Source organism: Moschus berezovskii, chromosome 25, assembly GCF_049115385.1.
Source record: "Moschus berezovskii isolate FMDL1 chromosome 25, NW_MosBer_1.0, whole genome shotgun sequence".
NCBI lineage: Eukaryota > Metazoa > Chordata > Mammalia > Artiodactyla > Moschidae > Moschus > Moschus berezovskii.
In genome coordinates this window covers 42,579,877-42,599,077 of record NC_142484.1, presented here as the reverse complement: position 1 = coordinate 42,599,077, position 19,201 = coordinate 42,579,877, and the positions used below count along the sequence as shown (strand labels likewise).

The following is a 19,201-nucleotide window of genomic DNA, read 5'->3' as shown; positions in this document are numbered from 1 at the left end:
CATGCATGTGCGTTGATCAGTGTAGGAATTCAGTCAGGAGGAAAGACCTGTGAGTGACTTCATTGTCCTAATGAGGACTTTACATTAATCTCTATGGGAGGCACTGACATGTGAGTAAATACAATTTTTTTGAGAAAGTTTTTTAACCAATATTCACTAAGCAAACATTTTCAACAGAAAGAACAAACATACTAAAAATAGAGATTTCTATCAATTTTAATAGGCAAGAACATCAAAATATTAATGCAGGTTGTTGGGTTGTTGTTTAGTCGCTAAGTCATGTCCGACTCTTTGCGACCCCATGGTCTGTAGCCCACCAGGCTCCTCTGTCCAATGAGGCTTCCCAGGCAAGAATGCTGGAGTGGGTTTCCATTTCCTTTTCCATGGGAAAGTGCTGATCCAGGGATCGAACCTGTGTCTCCTGCCTTGCCACTGGATTCTCTACCACTGAGCCATCAGGGAAGCCATTAATGCAGGAGATAGGATAATAAACGCTGCATATTTAAGTCATATGAGGCTTCACAAGTGATGCAATCTCAGGGAATCACTTTTCAGAATTCTAGTTATAACCTCTCACTTAATTATCCTATTAAAAGCCTTATCAGTAATGTGTTTCCCATTTCTTTGTGTAAAAAATTCAGTATGTTCAACCTGTTTTTAAAGCCAAAGAGCATTTTATTGATGGAGTTGTAAGATTTTTCAGTGAGTCTACCTGTGCAGAGACTTTTCTCGTTGGTAAACATTCTCACTCCTATTAAAGCACAACAAGTAATAAAGTAGTTAGATTAAGAATGCTCCAGGTGATAATATTTCATTGATTGGCAGTCCATCAGCAGTTTGAATGCCATCCTGCTCTCATCTGCTCCCAGAGCCTTGTAGAGGAGCCAGGTTGAATAACCTAAAACAATCATAATGGTATTTTTTGAAAAGTTCGTGACAGTTTGGTGCCTCAGATAATTGATTACTTTGTTTGCATGGGCAAAACCAGAATAGATGACGTGGAAGACTTAAGGAAACCATCGCACATCCACTTGATGTTTGTATTTAGTTAACTGATAATTTATAAATTATAAGCATCCTTGTGAATTGCAGTCTTTGTTTTTAGCTCTTTATGACCCAACGCATTTTTTGCCTAGAAATTGGGTCAAAAAGCTAATAAGAATTATAAAATTGTTAGAATAGAAATGTAGCTACAAGCTACACACAGCTGTCTTCTTTTAAACCATAAAGGAATGATTACACAATTTATTCTCCCCCTCTGACCCAAGACACACATGCCCACACACAGATGTACCCAACTTGATTGTGTTTCTTCCCCTTATAAAACTTCACTGGTTCTCGACCATCCAAAATCCTGAGTTTGTCATAGTTCCTTTATAATCTGGCCTCTTGCTGTCTTTCCAGCTTCAGCTTCGCCTCTGTGTCCCTACACCTTTTGCACCTGTCAAAGCAAACTTCTTGCTCATCCTGTCACAAGATAAACCTGTAAGGATGAAACAATGCCCCTCTCCAAAAAAAAAAAAAGCCTTTTCAAGAGGTCACAGCAATGATCAGTTTAATTAACCTTCACATGTATCTTGCTTTAGGTCACACAACTTTAAGAACATCTGTTCTCTGGCCAACAGTCTCGAAGTGTCAAGCATTGGGACACTGATTAATATTTAGAGTTATTATTCACAACAACTTCTTGAATAAGGTTTGTCATGTCCCTTTTAGAAAAGATGAATCTTATGCCCCAAACAAGTGAGGGTGTGGGCTCAGTTCAAAATGCAACAGAATTTGAATTCATATTTATTGACACGATTCCAGATCTATCAATATCTATTATTTTGCTATTTACACTCATAATACGTGAGAGAGAGGTAGAGGGCATCAAGAATTCTCACTTGGAATGCTGGTGAAACATCATTCATTGATGAAAATACAATAGAATATTTGCATGGGAGGAAAATAATATTTATGTTTATTTTGAAATATTATGATACCAATGAGGGATAGCATGGTGGCTTCCCAGGTGGCACAGTGGCAAAGAATCCAGCTGCCAATACAGGAGACGCTAAGAGAAGCAGGTTCGATCCCTGGGTTGGGAAGATCCCCTGAAGGACGAAATGGCAACCCACTCTAGTATTCTTGCCTGGAAAATTCCATGGACAGAGGAGCCTGACAGGGCTACAGTCCATGGGGTTGCAAAGAGTTGGACATGACTGAGCCTGCACCTAATAATAGCAGTATTGCATACTATTGTTGAGGTGGATACAGACAATAGAAAGCTGGCCATGCTCAGGACTCAGTAGCCTTTATTCGTCTAGTGCTTCCCTGATGGCACTACTGGTCAAGAACCCAGCTGCCAATGAGGAGACATGAGAGACATGGGTTCGATATCTGGGTCGGGAAGGTCTCCTGGAGAAGGGAAGGACCACCCACTCCAATGTTCTTGCCTGGAGAATTCCGTGGAGAGATGAGCCTGGCAGGCTACAGTCCATGGGGTCACACGGAGTTAGACACGACTAATATCACTTAGCATGCACGCACACATTCTGATACATTCACAGTTGTGCAACTGCCTCAACCACCATCATGCATTAATGTGCTGGAAGAAACGGGTGAGATTATCCACTTGTTGCTAACTCTGAAGGTAATATAGAGAAGAGAGACCCAGATCCATTTTGCATTGATATCTATCTGTCCAGATAAATTTTCACATCATGTAATTTTCACAAATGAAAGTTAAGTTGTATCAAATGACTACTATAAATTTTAAAGCTGTACAGAATCAAAGTGATTACCTAATATATGAGAGGAGGGATAATGTTGATCATAGAGTTTGAATTCTTTACTAATGACTCCTATGGAAAGACATAGCGGAATACTTAATCCTTCTAAACCTCAAAGTAATAGCAGTTACTAGTAACAACAGCCATAATGTGCTCATATGAGGCCACTTGCTCCTTGCTTCCTAGGGGGTTGTAAGTAAGGATTCACGAAATGGTGCCATCTGAATAGCACAATTGGAGTTACTTGCCTGATACATGCATTAATCTAAAACTTTTAACTTAGGTTTCTACTTTGCATCCTGAAATTTATTAGAACAACAAAAAAAATGAGAGGCCTGGGATGACAATGATATTGAAACCCATTTGTTGAGTTATTAAAAGAGGAAATGACATATTACAAAAGTCAAAACATCAGAGTAATTTCAAAGTTCAGCAGTGTCACGTTATATTTTTGAATTTCAGTACTGTCCTTTTAAAGTAAAAATGAGATATCTAGGTCATCAGATCTTCAGATGGAAGCTCTTGTATGCTGTGCTAACCTTCAAAGTTGTCCAGTAGGGCAACAGAAGTACTTAAAGTGTTTTAAATAGTTTAGTGATGTGTTCAGATTTAATTTATGAATGTGTAATCCTGAGAGAACCTTTGAGGGGTGTTAGAAACTGGTTGTGGGGGAGAGGAGCAGCCAGCCTCTAGTGCATCTAGCATTTGAGAAGGAAGTAGATAATGAGTATATACTCTGGGATCAGGATAAACTGAATGTTCAAATAGTGTCTTTAACTTGTTATCTTTTCACTTAAAAATATATCTAGCTAAAAAAATGTTGCAAGTTTGTACCATATATACTCATATATCTCTCACCAAATTCACCATCTGTTAACATCTTACCTTGTACTTCTCTTTTGTCAAATGACTTGAAAATGTCTACAGATGTCATAACATTTCACCCATAAGTACTTCTGCATGCATCTTTCAAGAATGAGCAACTTCAGCCAACAGCACGTTTAAACAACTAAGGAAATCAACCTTAATTCAATAACATCGTCAATACACAGTCTGTACAAATTTCCCCATCTAAGAACTCTTCTTTATGGCTATAATTTTTGCTTTTATAAACTTGTGTTTTTTTCTTCTTGATTTCATGTATAATAGCCCATTGAGTTTCATATATTCACATCATTTCTCATCACTGCTGTTCAGTCTATGGTATTTTTTTATTTTACTGATGTATCATTGACTTACAATGTTTTGTTAATCTCTGCCAAACAGCAAAATGATGGAGTTATACATATATGTTCTTTTAATATTCTTTTCCATTATGGTTTATTGCAAGGCATTGGATATAGTTCCCTGAGCTATACAGTAGGAGCTTGTAGTTTATCCATCCTGCATATACAGATTTGCATCTGAAAACCTTAAACTCCCCATCCACGCCTCCTCCATCCTGCTTCCCCTTGGCAACCACAGTTCCCTCTGTCCCTCATCTGCCTCTCTTCATCAAGCAACAGTCTCTTTCAGTTGCATGATTTCTCCAAATCATTGAATTACTAAAAAAAACTCCAGGCCAGTTGTGCTTCGAATACCTCATAGTCCAGGTACACCTGATTATTGTTCATCATGAATAAACTTATGGCCAGCATTTCAAGCAAGAACACTGTTGGTCACCTTGCGTCTCTCACAGCATGGTGCAGGCACAAGATGTACCCCTACTTGGTTAAGATGAGGATCGATAGATACCTTCATTGCAGAGGTAGTTTTTCCATTTTGTGTTGATAAAATGAAAATTGTTATCTTGTTCCCTAGCAGCAGTTCAGCCCATGGTTTAGTGATCTTGTCTAAAGTCATTATTGCTATTGCGTTGTCTTTACATTTGTAATATTGGCATTTTTCTGTATGAGAACTTCAGTCTCTTCCCTTCTCGTCTTTCCCCTTTTCTCTCTCTCTGCCAGTCTCTCCCTCACTGCTGTGTCCACGTGGTTTCTCTCCGTTTTCAATTAGAATATGGAATGCTCCATTATCATCATTGTTCTTTTTGCCGTTCGGTTTGTCCCAGTTTTGATGGTGGGATGGCCTTTAAACTGACGTCCTTGTCCTTTTGTTGTTTCTCCACTAGACATGAGCATCTCCTAATTTTCTGGCACAACAAGATGTTCCAGGCTCGTATTGTCCTTTTTCTACCCCAGAGTGGAATCAGCCATTTCTCCAAGAAGCTCTGGTTTTATTATTAGAAAATGATGATTAAAGAAAAAAAGATCTAGGTTCTGGATGTTTATTTACTTTGGTGTGTTATAGCTTTTGGGCCCTTCCAAGGGTTCAGTTGGGGACAAACGTGCACACACATGTATGCACATGAGCACAAGCATTAATGTGTTTTTACTGATAGTTCACACTGAAATCCAACGGCACAGGGTTTTTTCTCCCCTTTTTCCTTTTGATGTTTATGTTTCTGTCCTACACTAATAGTGTTGCTTCCCAAAATATCCATGTTTATTCATATTTCTAATCTCAAAATGTTCCCCAAAAGGTTTCAGATTAGACCGCCAACTCCACTACAATTTAAATCTAAACAGACTTTAAGATTGTTTTCCAGTTCCTTTCATCCCTGTGTTACATTTCACATAGGTTTTATAGCCATTGTTTCCTTAATATATGTACTATATTTTTGAACAATTAGATCCTTTCCATTATTCTAAAGTTACAACTATGTAAAATTATAAGCTCAGGGAACTGTTTTTTATTCCTGCCCTTATTCCAATAAAAAAATTCTCCTTTTTCCCAAGCAAATGAAGCAAAAAATAATTCCCGACTCTCCCTGAGGTCAAAATGCTTTTAAAGTGCATCCAAAAAGATAGCAACCAGGGACAAGGTCACTGTGCGTGGGGAGATGTTGGATCAGAAAAAATAGGGCCACTCAAATAATGTTATGGCTTGAAGCTAAAGCACAAATAAGAAAGAAAATCCCCATAGGTTTATTCTGGAAAATTTTGGAGGGTATCAGCTAAGGTATGAGCCACTAATAGGGCCTGTTCTGATGTGTCCAAAGAGGTTTACTTAATTTTGTGTTAAGAAGTTCCATGTTTAAAACTAGGGCACCCAGATCTGGGAGAAATTACTAAACCCCATTGAATGGTATTTGACCAAGTCAATTTGACTGTCAAAATATACCAGACCTTCTCCAATCTGGCTCCTTCTGTTTCTGCATTTTGACTCTTCATGTTATCTTATTTGTTCTTTCCATTAAGCCACCCAACTTACTTCCTGGTCCTTGCATGCACCCTTTTATTTCTTATTTCTGCTTTTGTCCATTGCTTAGAATAGGTATAGTATTTTCAACTGGGGAGCTACTAATTTAAACACAAGACAACAGATACTTTGTTTCCTTCCTATCTCTCAGTATGTGTTTACCTGTGCCTACTAAATGCCAGATGTGCTCTTTTTATTTCACCAAAGACAGACATACTTACAATTGTTGTAAGTTTGTTTATTGTTTGTTTATTTGTCCTAAACTGTGAGCTCCTCGAGGACTGGCCTTAATGGTCTAGAGTAATGCTAACACTTGGGGGTGTCCAATAATTTTTTTGTTAAATAACCAAGTATATATTACCAAATAGGAATGGTCATGGTTTCTTCCTTTGTAGCTTGCCTGTGGAGATAAAATGCACAAATTACAAGTTTCAAATGTCCTTAGCTTCAGTTGTCCTTTGATACATTTTTGGCCTATTTTTCTCTAGATCTATCCCCATGAGCCATGATAGCATAATATTGGTCCATCTTACTTGTTTGAGCTTCATGAAAATACAATTAATATGGGTAACCTAGGCTTTTTGCTGTGAAAATTAGTTATTTTGTATTCTAAAGAGACTATTTTAAAATAGCTAGACCTGATGGCAAGGTTCTGGGTGATTAAAAACAAAGCAAAATGAAATTGAGTAAAAGTTCAGACCTTAACAGTGGCATTGGGTGCCACTCAGTTGGAATTGGGATACATGTTGTGGTGATCTCAGGAGGAGAGAAATTATGTCAGATGTGCCAGAATAAAAAGGAATTCTTGAGTCATCCACAGATGAATTAGTCATCAACTAAAAATATAGAATATGCAAGGAAAATTATTGCAGGAGATGAAAAATAGAGCAATTGTGAATTTATAATATAGTGCAATCAAGCATTTTTAGGCAAGTATCAGTTGGGTAGCAAACACAGCACAAATTGAAAGTTATGAGGATAAAAGAGAATATGGGCTAGAATCTGTGTTGGAATGTGTTGATGGGGATGGTTTGTTTTTAGATGAAAAGCCAGTATACCTTAGGAAATCTAAAATAAATTTAAACTCTATATTTGATACCAACACACACGTGTAAAAAAACCAAAGTTTAAAGTTGGTTAATAAATCTCTTTCAGGTGGCCACACTGTTTTGTTTCAGGTGGGATTGTTATTGTTCAGTCACTCAGACATGTCTGACTCTGCAACCCCATGGACTGCAGCATGCCAGGCTTCCCTGTCCATCACTGGCTCCTGGAGCTTGCTCAAACTCATATCCATAGCGTTGGTGATGCCATCCAACCATCTCATCCTCTGTCGTTCCCTTCTCCTCCTGCCTACAATCTTTCCCAGCATCAGGGTCTTTTCCAATGAGTCAGCTCTTCCGTCAGGTGACCAAAATATTGGCGCTTCGCCATCAGTCCCTCAAATGAATATTAGGGTTGATTTCCTTTAGGATTGACTGGTTTGATCTCCATGCAATCCAAGGAACTCTCAAGAGTCTTCTCCAACACGACAGTTTGAAAGCATCAATTCTTTGGTGCTCGGCCTTCTTTATGGTCCACCTCTCACATCCATACATGACTACTAGAAAAACCATACCTTTGACTAGACGGACCTTTGTTGGCAAAGTAATGTCTTTGCTTTTTAATATGCTGTCTAGGTTGGTCATAACTTTTCTTCCAAGGATCAAGCATCTTTTAATTTCATGGCTGCAGTCACCATCTGCAGTGATTTTGGAGCTCAAGGAAATAAAGTATGTCACTGTTTCCATTGTTCTCCCATCTATATGCCATGAAGTGATGGGACCGGCTGCCATGATCTTAGTTTTTTGAATGTAGAATTTTAAGCCAGCTTTTTCACTCTCCTCTTTCACTTTCATCAAGAGGCTCTTTAGTTCCTCTTCACTTTCTGCCACAAGGGTGGCGTCATATGCATATCTGAGGTTATTGATGTTTCTCCCAGCAATCTTGATTCCAGCTTGTGCTTCATCCAGCAAGGCATTTCACATGTGTACTCTGCATATAAGTTAAATAAGCAGGGTGACAATATACAGCCTTGACGCACTCCTTTCCCAATTTTACACCATTCTGTTGGTCCATGTCAGTTGTAACTATTGCTTTTTGTCCTGTGTATAGATTTCTCAAGAGGCAGTTCAGGTGTTCTGGTATTCCCATCTCTTTAAGAATGGGTGGGATAAGAAACAGTAAGTTTTGTACAGAGGTACTTGAGAGCCGGAAAGACTGGATTTGGTTCTACCACTTAGTGAATTAAGGGCTTCCCTGGTGGCTCACCTGTAAAGAATCCGCCTGCCAATGAAGGAGATGCAGGTTCATTCACTGGGTTGGGAAGATCCCTGGAGAAGGAAATGGTAACCCACTCCAGTATTCTTGCCTGGGCCATCCAGTGACTAGAGGAGCCTTGCAGGCTGCAGTCCATGGGGGTCGCAAAAGAGTTGGACGTGCCTTACCGACTGAACCACAAACTTACTGAATTAGACAAATTACTTGACTGCTCTGAGGCATGATTTTTTTCTTTTAAAAAAAGAATAATAGAAATTCTCTCACAATAATATTATATGAATTATGTCAGAAATTTTGTGAAAAGCATTTGTATAAGACCTGTAATATAATGCATGCCTAGTGATGATCATTTTTCTTGTTGAGGATCAGGCTCTTTTAGGTACATTTTCTAAATAAAGGATGTTCAAAGAGTAAAAGTATAAAAATATGTTTTCACCATTTAAATAATAACCTATTTTAAGAACACGAAATAACATATTTGAAACTTGCCTATCTTCCTAAAATGAATAAAAAGAGTAAAGGCTGAAATCTTATTCATAAAGCTCATTGTATGATTGTTTTTGTTTTATTACAGCCATGATGTGTACTTTTTTTTTTTATTGGAGGCTAATTATTTTACGGGGCTTCCCTGGTGGCTCAGAGGTTAAAGTGTCTGCCTCGAATGCGGGAGACCCGGGTTCGATCCCTGGGTCGGGAAGATCCCCTGGAGAAGGAAACGGTAACCCACTCCAGTATTCTTGCCTGGAGAATCCCATGGACGGAGAAGCCTGGTAGGCTTCAGTCCACGGGGTCACAAAGAGTCGAACACGACTGAGTGACGGAACGGAACGGAATTATTTTACAATATTATATTAGTTGCTTTTGCCATACATTGACATGAATCCGCCCCAGGTGTACATGAGTTCTCCTTCTTGAACCCCCCTCCCACCTCCATTGCAACTGTTTGTCCCTATTGTAAATGACACTGATTGTATGTCATAGAGTTTTACTCACCACTTTCCCTTTTTTTTCCCCACATATTCATTTACTTTGCTTATTGGTTTAATGTATGACTGTAACAACCATCTCTTCTAAATTTTTGCTTCTATTCCACAGTATTCTTAGACTGGGTTTGCTTTAAGATCTGCTTATAAAATAAGAGGACATATACTTCAAGTGAGTCTTGGACATTCTCTTGAAAGAGATGTACAGAGTTGAAAGGTTTTGTGGCACAGAATTTGTTTAGAAATCTTTTGTTTTTTCTAGTTTCTGAGTGTATTGCCTTTATTTTAGAGTTTGAGACATAGGAATGCTAGATAAAAGAAACATTACTATAATTATTTCCATTTGGTTCATTTCTTATCCTACTGTTCATTTATTATATACTGATAAGTTGTGATATATGAATTGATATCAAAAATAAAGAAGGCCCTGTTGTCACTGTCCGTGTCAAACATGAGCAGCCTATCAGATTTCCAAGTCATTATAAATGATGGATGAAAGGAGAAAACTGTTAAGAACAGCAAGTGTGTGACCTAGGGGAGTGGAGTGCGGGCGTGGGAGGGAGACTGACGAGGGAGAGGACATAGGAATACTTACAGCTGATTCACGTTGATATATGGCAGAGACCAGCACTACATTGTAAAGCAATTATCCTCCATTTAAAAATAAATTTAGTCTTACATTTAGCTCTCTAATCCATTTCGAGTTTATTTTGGTGTATGGTGTTAGGAAGTGTTCTAGTTTCATTCTTTTACAAGTGGCTGACCAGTTTTCCCAGCACCACTTGTTAAAGAAACTGTCTTTTCTCCATTTTATATCCTTGCCTCCTTTGTCAAAGATAAGGTGTCCATAGGTGTGTGGATTTATCTCTGGGCTTTCTATTTTGTTCCATTGATCTATATTTCTGTCTTTGTGCCAGTACCATACTGTCTTGATGACTGTGGCTTTGTAATAGAGCCTGAAGTCCGGCACGTTAATTTCCCCAGTTCCATTCTTCTTCCTCAAGATTGCTTTGGCTATGCGAGGTTTTTTGTATTTCCATACAAATTGTGAGACCAGATTCTATAAAACTCCTAGAGGAGAACGTAGGCAAAACACTTTCTGACATAAATCACAGCAGGATCCTCCAAGACCCACCTCCCAGAATATTGGAAATAAAAGCAAAAATAAACAAATGGGACCTAATTAAAATCAAAAGCTTCTGCACAGCAAAGGAAACTCTAAGCAAGGTGAAAAGACAGCTTTCAGAATGGGAGAAAATAATAGCAAATGAAGCAACTGATAAATGATTAATCTCCAAAATAGACAAGCAGCTCCTGCAGCTCAATTCTAGAAAAATAAATGACCCAATCAAAAAATGGGCCAAAGAACTAAACAGACATTTCTCCAAAGAAGACATAAAGATGGCTAACAAACACATGATAAAATGCTCAACATCCCTCATAATCAGAGAAATGCAAATTAAAACCACAATGAGATACCATTTCACACCAGTCAGAATGGCTGCTATCCAAAAGTCTACATGCAATAAATGCTGGAGAGGGTGTGGAGAGAAGGGAACCCTCTTACACTGTTGGTGGGAATGCAAACTAGTACAGCCACTATGGAGAACAGTGTGGAGATTCCTCAAAAAACTGGAAATAGAACTGCCATATGATCCAGCAATCGCACTCCTGGGCATACACACCGAGGAAACCAGAATTGAAAGAGACACATGTACTCCAGTGTTCATTGCAGCACTGTTTATAATAGCCAGGACATGGAAGCAACCTAGATGTCCATCTGCAGATGAATGGATAAGAAAGCTTTGGTACATACACAATGGAGTATTACTCAGCCATTAAAAAGAATGCATTTGAATCAGTGCTCATGAGGTGGATGAAACCGGACCCTATTATACAGAGTGAAGTAAGCCAGAAAGAAAAACACCAATACAGTATACTAACACATATATATGGAATTTAGAAAGATGCAAATGATAACCCTGTATACGAGACAGCAAAAGAGACACAGATGTATAGAACAGTCTTTGGGACTCTATGGGAGAGGGTGAGGGTGGGATGATTTGGGAGAATGGCATTGAAACATGTATGTTGTCATATGTGAAATGAATCACCAGTTCAGGGTTGATGCATGTTACAGGATGCTCGGGGCTGGCGTGCGGGGATGACCCAGAGGGAGGATAAAGGGAGGAGGGAGGTGGGAGGGGGGCTCAGGAGGGGGAACTCATGTCAATGTCATGTCAAAACCGACCAATATAATATTGTAAAATAATTAGCCTCCAATAAAAAAAAAAGTTAAATAAAAATAAATAAAAATAAATTTAAAAGAACAGCAAATGTAAATATTGCTTTATCAGATCCTCAGATTACTTTCATGTTTAATTTGTTCTACTCAAAGACTATTATGATAATATCATTTACTCTTTGATATTAAGCACCTTAAAGGCAAGTCTATATCAGAAGTAACATCTTTAGAACAAGAAATCCTGATGATATCTCCATGCATGAAGGTCAAGATAGCTTGGTTCCTCTGTGCTCAAATTAAGCTGAGTACTTACCTTCTTTCTTACTGATTCCAGATCCAAATAAACATTCTTCTCTTTAAACTGACTTTGAGTGACACCCTGGGTGTGTCTGTGTTTATCCACTCACACCAATGTCATTTATATATTATCTTCTGTAATAAATCATAAATTATAGTATGACCAAGATTGGACCCACTCTTTCTTTAGTGGTATTCCGGATTCTAACTTTTCCTCCTCCCTCTATCTGTACTTCAAATGCTAGAAGAGTTATATGTACTGTAATGATCAAGCTGACTAATGTTTAATAAATTGTATCTTAGCTCCCTCCTTCTCTCAATGGTAGGTTTACATTTTAAAAGGCTAGTTGGTTCAAATGAAACTGACTGACTTGACTGAAGGAAGTGATTGAGCTCTTTAGGTGCCTTGTTAATTGTGAACAAATGGATTAATGATATTTCTATACCGTTCATAATTATGGAATAATGAATTTAAAATTAGCAAATTAAAATATTACATGTTGTATCTTTAACGCTAGTTTTAATATCCATAAAGGCCAAAAATCCACATTTTCATCCTTTGTAAATAGTACTTGTTCTTACCACGTGTCTTATTTAGTTACTCTGTCAGCTTTCCTTGGTTGTATGTTAAATGCCACTTCATTTCACATTGTTTTTCATATTTTCCCAATTTTCGTTTCTTCCTTTGACAAGATAGTAAACAGAATAAAGTGTGAGTGACAATAGTGAGAAAGAGTCGGGTGACTCAGATGTGTCTTATTGCTGCCGTCCTTGATAACCATGCCTCCGCTACCTTTCACAAGGGCTTTCATCATTAAGTTTTGACTTATGCTTAAAATAATGGTCTCCTGATCAATAACGGTAGTCACTATATGTTGACCTTTTGCAAATTCCAGGCACTTGGTTAAGTACTTTACATATGTCCTTTTGAATCTCTGCAATCACCCTGCAAGGATGACGTGGATGGCTATGTGGATGAGGAAATTAGACCCTACGGAGTTTAAATAATCAAGTCATGGAGCTACTAGGTAGTTGAGATGGGATTTGAACACGGGTCTTTCATCTTTTTGATAACTCTTTCTGTAGCTGCCTGGACTCTTTCTGTTTTTATCCATAAATTATCAGCAGCTCCTTCCAACTGCCAATAATCAGAAAAGGAAATGCGGGGTGCACTTTAAGGAGGAAGATGTAACAAAACCTTAAAATAGATGTGATCTTTGTGTCAGCTAAATGTTATCAAAAGAGATCAGGATTCGTTGGAGTTTATTTTTGTTTTTAATTATCCCTATCCCAAAATATACTACACTAATCAGTCAATCATATCTCTGCAGGAATCATAGAATGTATGTTTTTTTCAAAAAAAACTTTTTAGGAAAAGTATAGTGAACAGAAAATAGCATATGAAAAATGAAACTTATAGTTTACTTGTAAAGGTTATTCATTCTATGAAGTTTCCATTTCTTTGAATGTTTTTGAATAGAGCATCTTCCCTGCCATTGATCCGGTGAAGGAGTGAGGCTTGAGACCCATCTACTCTTTGCTCTTGGGGAGGGTCATCTGCCCCTCACAGCTTACTAATTGGTGAACTTAACGCCTAAACCCCATTGGCAGAATTCTTTCCTGTTTATTTGGAAGCATCTTGCCTGGAGAATACCAGGGACGCGGGAACCTGGTGGGCTGCTGTCTATGGGATCGCACAGAGTCGGACACGACTGAAGCGACTTAGCAGCAGCAGCAGCAGCAGCAGCATGCTTCCCTGGTAGCTCAGATGGTAAAGAATCTGCATGCAATGCAGGAGACTCAGATTCGATCCCTGGGTCAGGAAGATGCCCTGGAGAGGGGTATGGCAACCCACTCCAGTATTCTTGCCTGGAGATTTCCATGGACAGAGGAGCCTGGCAGGCTTAGTCCATGGGGTTTCAGAGTCAGACAAGGATTGAGCAACTATCACTTTCACTTGCTTATAATAACTAGACTGCCACTTTAGATCTAGATAAGTGTGATTAGTAATTATGACTCTAAGTCTTATAACCATGTAGCTTTTCAGCCTTGTTTCCTTATTTGCAAAATGGGAAGTCATTACAAAGATTGGATGAATGACAATTTATGTATAAATGTATATATAATTTCTTATCATCTGTGTTATCATCTCTCTTCACTCTTCTATTCACACCTGTCACCATATACATTTATTTTATTTTTGGCATCGTCTAATCTGAAAATTGACAGCCATCACAGTTTCTTAAGAGTAAAACATGGGGTTGTAAAAAATAAAATCAAAATCTGAATCTTAGCTCTGTCATCTCCTAAGTTGGGACCTTGGTGAAGTCATTTAGTCTTTCTATACTCCAAATTTCTCTTTTGTTATATGGGGATATTAATAGTTGCAGTTGTACATTGTTGATGTGAACATTAAATGAAGTTGTTAATTACAGTGGAAATTAGCACTGTGCTGGGCATAGAGTAGGCCTACAATCGATAGTTGAAATATGTTAGTTTGCCACTACCCTTTCCTTCCTCAAAGCTTTAAATTGTAGAGTTTGGCAAAGCATCGTGCATGTTAACGTCTGTTATTGTAGCCCAGTGTTTTTCATACTTAAGTTTCAGCTCCTTTAAGAGGGAAAGCATTAAGAAGAAAAGTGGAACCTTGCCACTGACTCCAGTTCAGTTCAGTTGCACAATCGTGTCCAACTCTTTGTGACCCCATGTGCTGCAGCACGCCAGGCTTTCCTGTCCATCACCAACTTCTGGAGTCTGCCCAAACCCATGTCCATTGAGTTGGTGATGCCATCCAACCATCTCATCCTCTGTCGTCTCCTTCTTCTCCCACCTTCAATCATTCCCAGCATCAGGGTCTTTTCCAAGGAGTCAGCTCTTCATATCAGATGGCCAAAGTATTGGAGTTTCAGCTTCACCATCAGTCCTTCTAATGAATATTCAGGAATCTGTTAGGATGGACTCGTTGTATCTGCTTGCCCAAAGGACTTTCAAGAGTCTTCTCCAACACTACAGTTCAAAGCAGCAATTCTTCAGCATTCAGCTTTCTTTATAGTCCAACTCTCACATGACTGCTGGAAAAACCATCGCCTTGACTAAACAGACCTTTGTTGGCAAAGTAATGTCTCTGCTTTCTAATATGCTGTCTAGGTTGGTCATAACTTTTCTTCCAAGGAGTAAGTGTCTTTTAATTTCATGGCTGCAGTTACCATCTGCAGTGATTTTGGAGCCCAAAAAATAAAGTCTGCCAAATGATGGGACCAGATACCATGATCTTTGTTTTCTGAATGTTGAGCTTTAAGACAACTTTTTCACTCTCCTCTTTTACTTTCATCAAGAGGTTCTTTAGTTCTTCTTTGCTTTCTGCCATAATAGTGGTGTCGTCTACATATCTGAGGTTATTGATATTTCTCCCGGCAATCTTGATTCCAGCTTGTGCTTCTTGCAGCCCAGCGTTTCTCATGATGTACTCTGCTTATAAGTTAAATAAGTAGGGTGACAACATACAGCCTTAATGTACTCCTTTCCTGATTTGGAACCAGTCTGTTGTTCCATGTCCAGTTCTAACTGTTGCTTCCTGACCTGCGTATAGATTTTTCAAGAGGCCGGTCAGGTGGTTTGGTATTCTCATCTCTTTAAGAATTTTCCACAGTTTGTGGTGATCTACACAGTCAAAGGCTTTGGCATAGTCAATAAAGCAGAAATAGATGTTTTTCTGGAACTCTCTCGCTTTTTCCATGATCCAGCGGATGTTGGCAATTTGATCTCTGGTTCCTCTGCCTTTTCTAAAACCAGCTTGAACATCTGGAAGTTCACGGTTCACCTGTTGCTCAAGCCTGGCTTGGAGAATTTTGAGCATGACTTTACTCGTGTGTGAGATGAGTGCAATTGTGTGGTAGTTTGAGCATTCTTTGGCATTGCCTTTCTTTGGGATTGGAATGAAAACTGACTTACATTTTTAAAAATTTTATTAGCAATATTTGAAATATAAAAGCAGTACATTATGAATTAAATGCTAATGTTTATAATGTCTATCCAATTGTAAGTGGAACAGATTTCCAAATAAAGCTTAAATGAGTTAACAGCAAATAAAATTCAAATAAAGTCATTTATTTATTGTGGTTGATGATGCTGTTTTTCTGAAATTAAATCATAGTGTGCTATATGAGTTTAACATTGAATATGATTTTGCATTTAGCATGATTCTATATCATTGTTGTATATTATAACTCAAGTCTCCAGTTACTTTTCTTTAATTATCCAAATCCTTTATTTGTGCTTTTGGTCAAAGTATGATTTAACATTAACTTTTACAAATGCATTTTTTACCTATTGTGTGTCACCTTTTTTCCCTCAAAAAAACACAGAGTAAATAATTATATGTGGCTTGACCACTGAAATGCACAATAGTATTTGGCTATTAATTATCCAGAAGATAAGAGCTATTGATTTCTTTGGGTTATCTTTGAAATCAATTGACAATGTTTGACAAAGTTTGACTTCACTATGAGCCCTGTTATCAAAGAATAGCAGATCACTGTTTGAAAATCCTTCCTTATTCAAAGACCAATACAAGAATAAAGAAAATAAACCTTTGTAATTGTTTTGATGATGTTATTAAGATAGGAAAAAATAGACAAGAAGCAAGTTGCAAGGCAGTGTAAAGTAAAGGGTTTTGTTTTTCTTTTGTTTGTTTTAGTCATGCTGAAAGAAACAAGACTTTTATTATATTAAGCCCCTCTTGAAAGAAGAAAAAGAAAATTATCATGAAGATAAAAATCAATCTTATTACCCTAGAACTGAAGAACCCTTTCCTTTTTTCATATCTCAGGGTACATTTTTATTTTACTAGGTCCAGGTCTGGTTCACTTTTATATTCCCTTTAATGCCTAGCATATGTAATAGATATTCCAAGTCATTTACTGAAGGAAGTAGTGATTTAAATCTCTGAAGAATATTTTCAAAGCTTCTTCACACTTATCTCCCAGGAACAGTTTAGGCAGCCTATGTATAAGGAAATGAATGAATTAAATAATATTTTTAAGCATGTATGATTTCTAGGTTCTCATGATTTGAATCTAATGCAAGAGTAAATAATGAATGGGATTAGGAAAAATGTCAAATTTGACATAGGTGATTGTGTGGTGTTGGATTGATTTTTAAGACCCAAGATTCAACAAGTGAGAATGAATTGACTATATGACATGGGATGATAAATGAGAATATTAATGAAAGTATTTACAATTTTATAAGTGATGGAAAATGTCCAAAGAATAGCATGTTCATGGATTTTGAGAAATGAGAAAGTATGAACAGTTGAAAAAGAAGTTTGGCAATGAACAGTGAGATGGGAAAGTCACAGATAAGGAAGCAAAGACATTTCACAAATAGAAAAACACCAGCTTGTGGACTTTTACTTCAGCATTCATTGCTGTTATTTAATTTTTTATTCTTGAGTACACATTTAGTTAGATGTTAGTTGAGGGAAAAGAAGACACATTTCTTTTCAACTGGCAAATCAAAGCATATGCTTAGCAAAAAGAATGGCCAAAAACATTTGAATTTAAGAGCTGAGATATTTTCTGAAAATCTCCCAAGTTTTCTAGTTTATTTAAAAATAGGAAATAATATGTAAAGTTTAAATGTTAATTACCTATGAATGACCTTTCTGAATTGCCCCTTTGGAAGGCTTGTCTCTGAGACAACTTAAAGGAATTTCAAAGAGTATGTTTTTCCAAATAAAATTGATTTATAAAAAGGTCATCTACATGACTTAGAGACACATGGATCAGGCAAGTAGATAAGTAATTGCAAATTAAATGTTAACAGTTTAGGAGGTCTTTAAGAAAAGCCTACCTGGCATTTTGGTAACATCAGCTTTTAAAGGAATCAACAAGGCACTGAAACTTCCATGAAACAGTTTTTTCTAGAGTGGATTTCAATCCAAGTCAGCCGATGTGATTTAAATATATTGATAACCTTAGAAAAATAGAGAGTACCAGCTATTTGTAAAACAAAGAACGGTTATTACATCCCTGTAATATCATGACCTAAATATAACAACAATGCTTCATTGACTATGCCAAAGCCTTTGACTGTGTGGATCATAATAAACTGTGGAACATTCTGAAAGAGATGGGAATCCCAGACCACCTGACCTGCCTCTTGAGAAGCCCGTATGCAGGTCAGGAAGCAACAGTTAGAACTGGACATGGAACAACAGACTGGTTCCAAATAGGAAAAGGTGTACGTCAAGGTTGTATATTGTCACCTTGCTTATTTAACTTATATGCAGAGTACATTATGAGGAACGCTGGGCTGGAAGAAGCACAAGCTGGAATCAAGATTGCTGGGAGAAATATCAATAACCTCAGATATGCAGATGACACTACCCTTATGGCAGAAAGTGAAGAGGAACTCAAAAGCCTCTCGATGAAAGTGAAAGAGGAGAGTGAAAAGGTTGGTTTGAAGCTCAACATTCAGAAAACAAAGATCATGGCATCTGGTCCCATCACTTCATGGGAAATAGATGGAAAAACAGTGGAAACAGTGTCAGACTTTGTTTTTTTGGGCTCCAAAATCACTGCAGATGCTGATTGCAGCCATGAAATTAAAAGACGCTTGCTCCTTGGAAGGAAAGTAATGACCAACCTTGATAGTATATTAAAAAGCAGAGACATTACTTTGCCAACCAAGGTCCGTCTAGTCAAGGCAATGGTTTTTCCCGTGGTCATGTATGGATGTGAGAGTTGGACTGTGAAGAAGGCTGATCGCCGACGAATCGATGCTTTTGAACTGTGGTGTTGGAGAAGACTCTTGAGAGTCCCTTATACTGCAAGGAGATCCAACCAGTCCATTCTAAAGGAGATCAATCCTGGATGTTCATTGGAGGGACTGATGCTAAAGCTGAAATTGCAATACTTTGGCCACCTCATGCGACGAGTTGACTCACTGGAAAAGACTCTGATGCTGGGAAAGGTTGGGGGCGGGAGGAGAAGGGGACGACGGAGAATGAGATGGCTGGATGGCATCACCGACTCTGTGGACATGAGTTTGAGTGAACTCCGGGAGTTGGTGATGGACAGGGAGGCCTGGCGTGCTGTGATTCATGGGGTCACGGAGAGTCGGACACGACTGAGCGACTGAACTGAACTGAACTGAACATGTATGGATGTGAGAGTTGGACTGTGAAGAAGGCTGATCGCCGAAGAATTGATGCTTTTGAACTGTGGTGCTGGAGAAGACTCTTGAGAGTCCCTTGGACTGCAAGGAGATCCAACCAGTCCATTCTAAAGGAGATCAATCCTGGGTGTTCATTGGAAGGACTGATGCTGAAGCTGAAACTC

General features: G+C 38.2%; 1 protein-coding gene across 2 annotated transcripts in view; it reads left to right on the top strand.

Moving 5' to 3' along the window:
- GRM5 (glutamate metabotropic receptor 5) overlaps positions 1 to 19,201 on the top strand; it is a 660,867-nt gene that overhangs the window by 136,407 nt on the left and 505,259 nt on the right. The gene's annotated exons all lie outside the window — the stretch shown is intronic.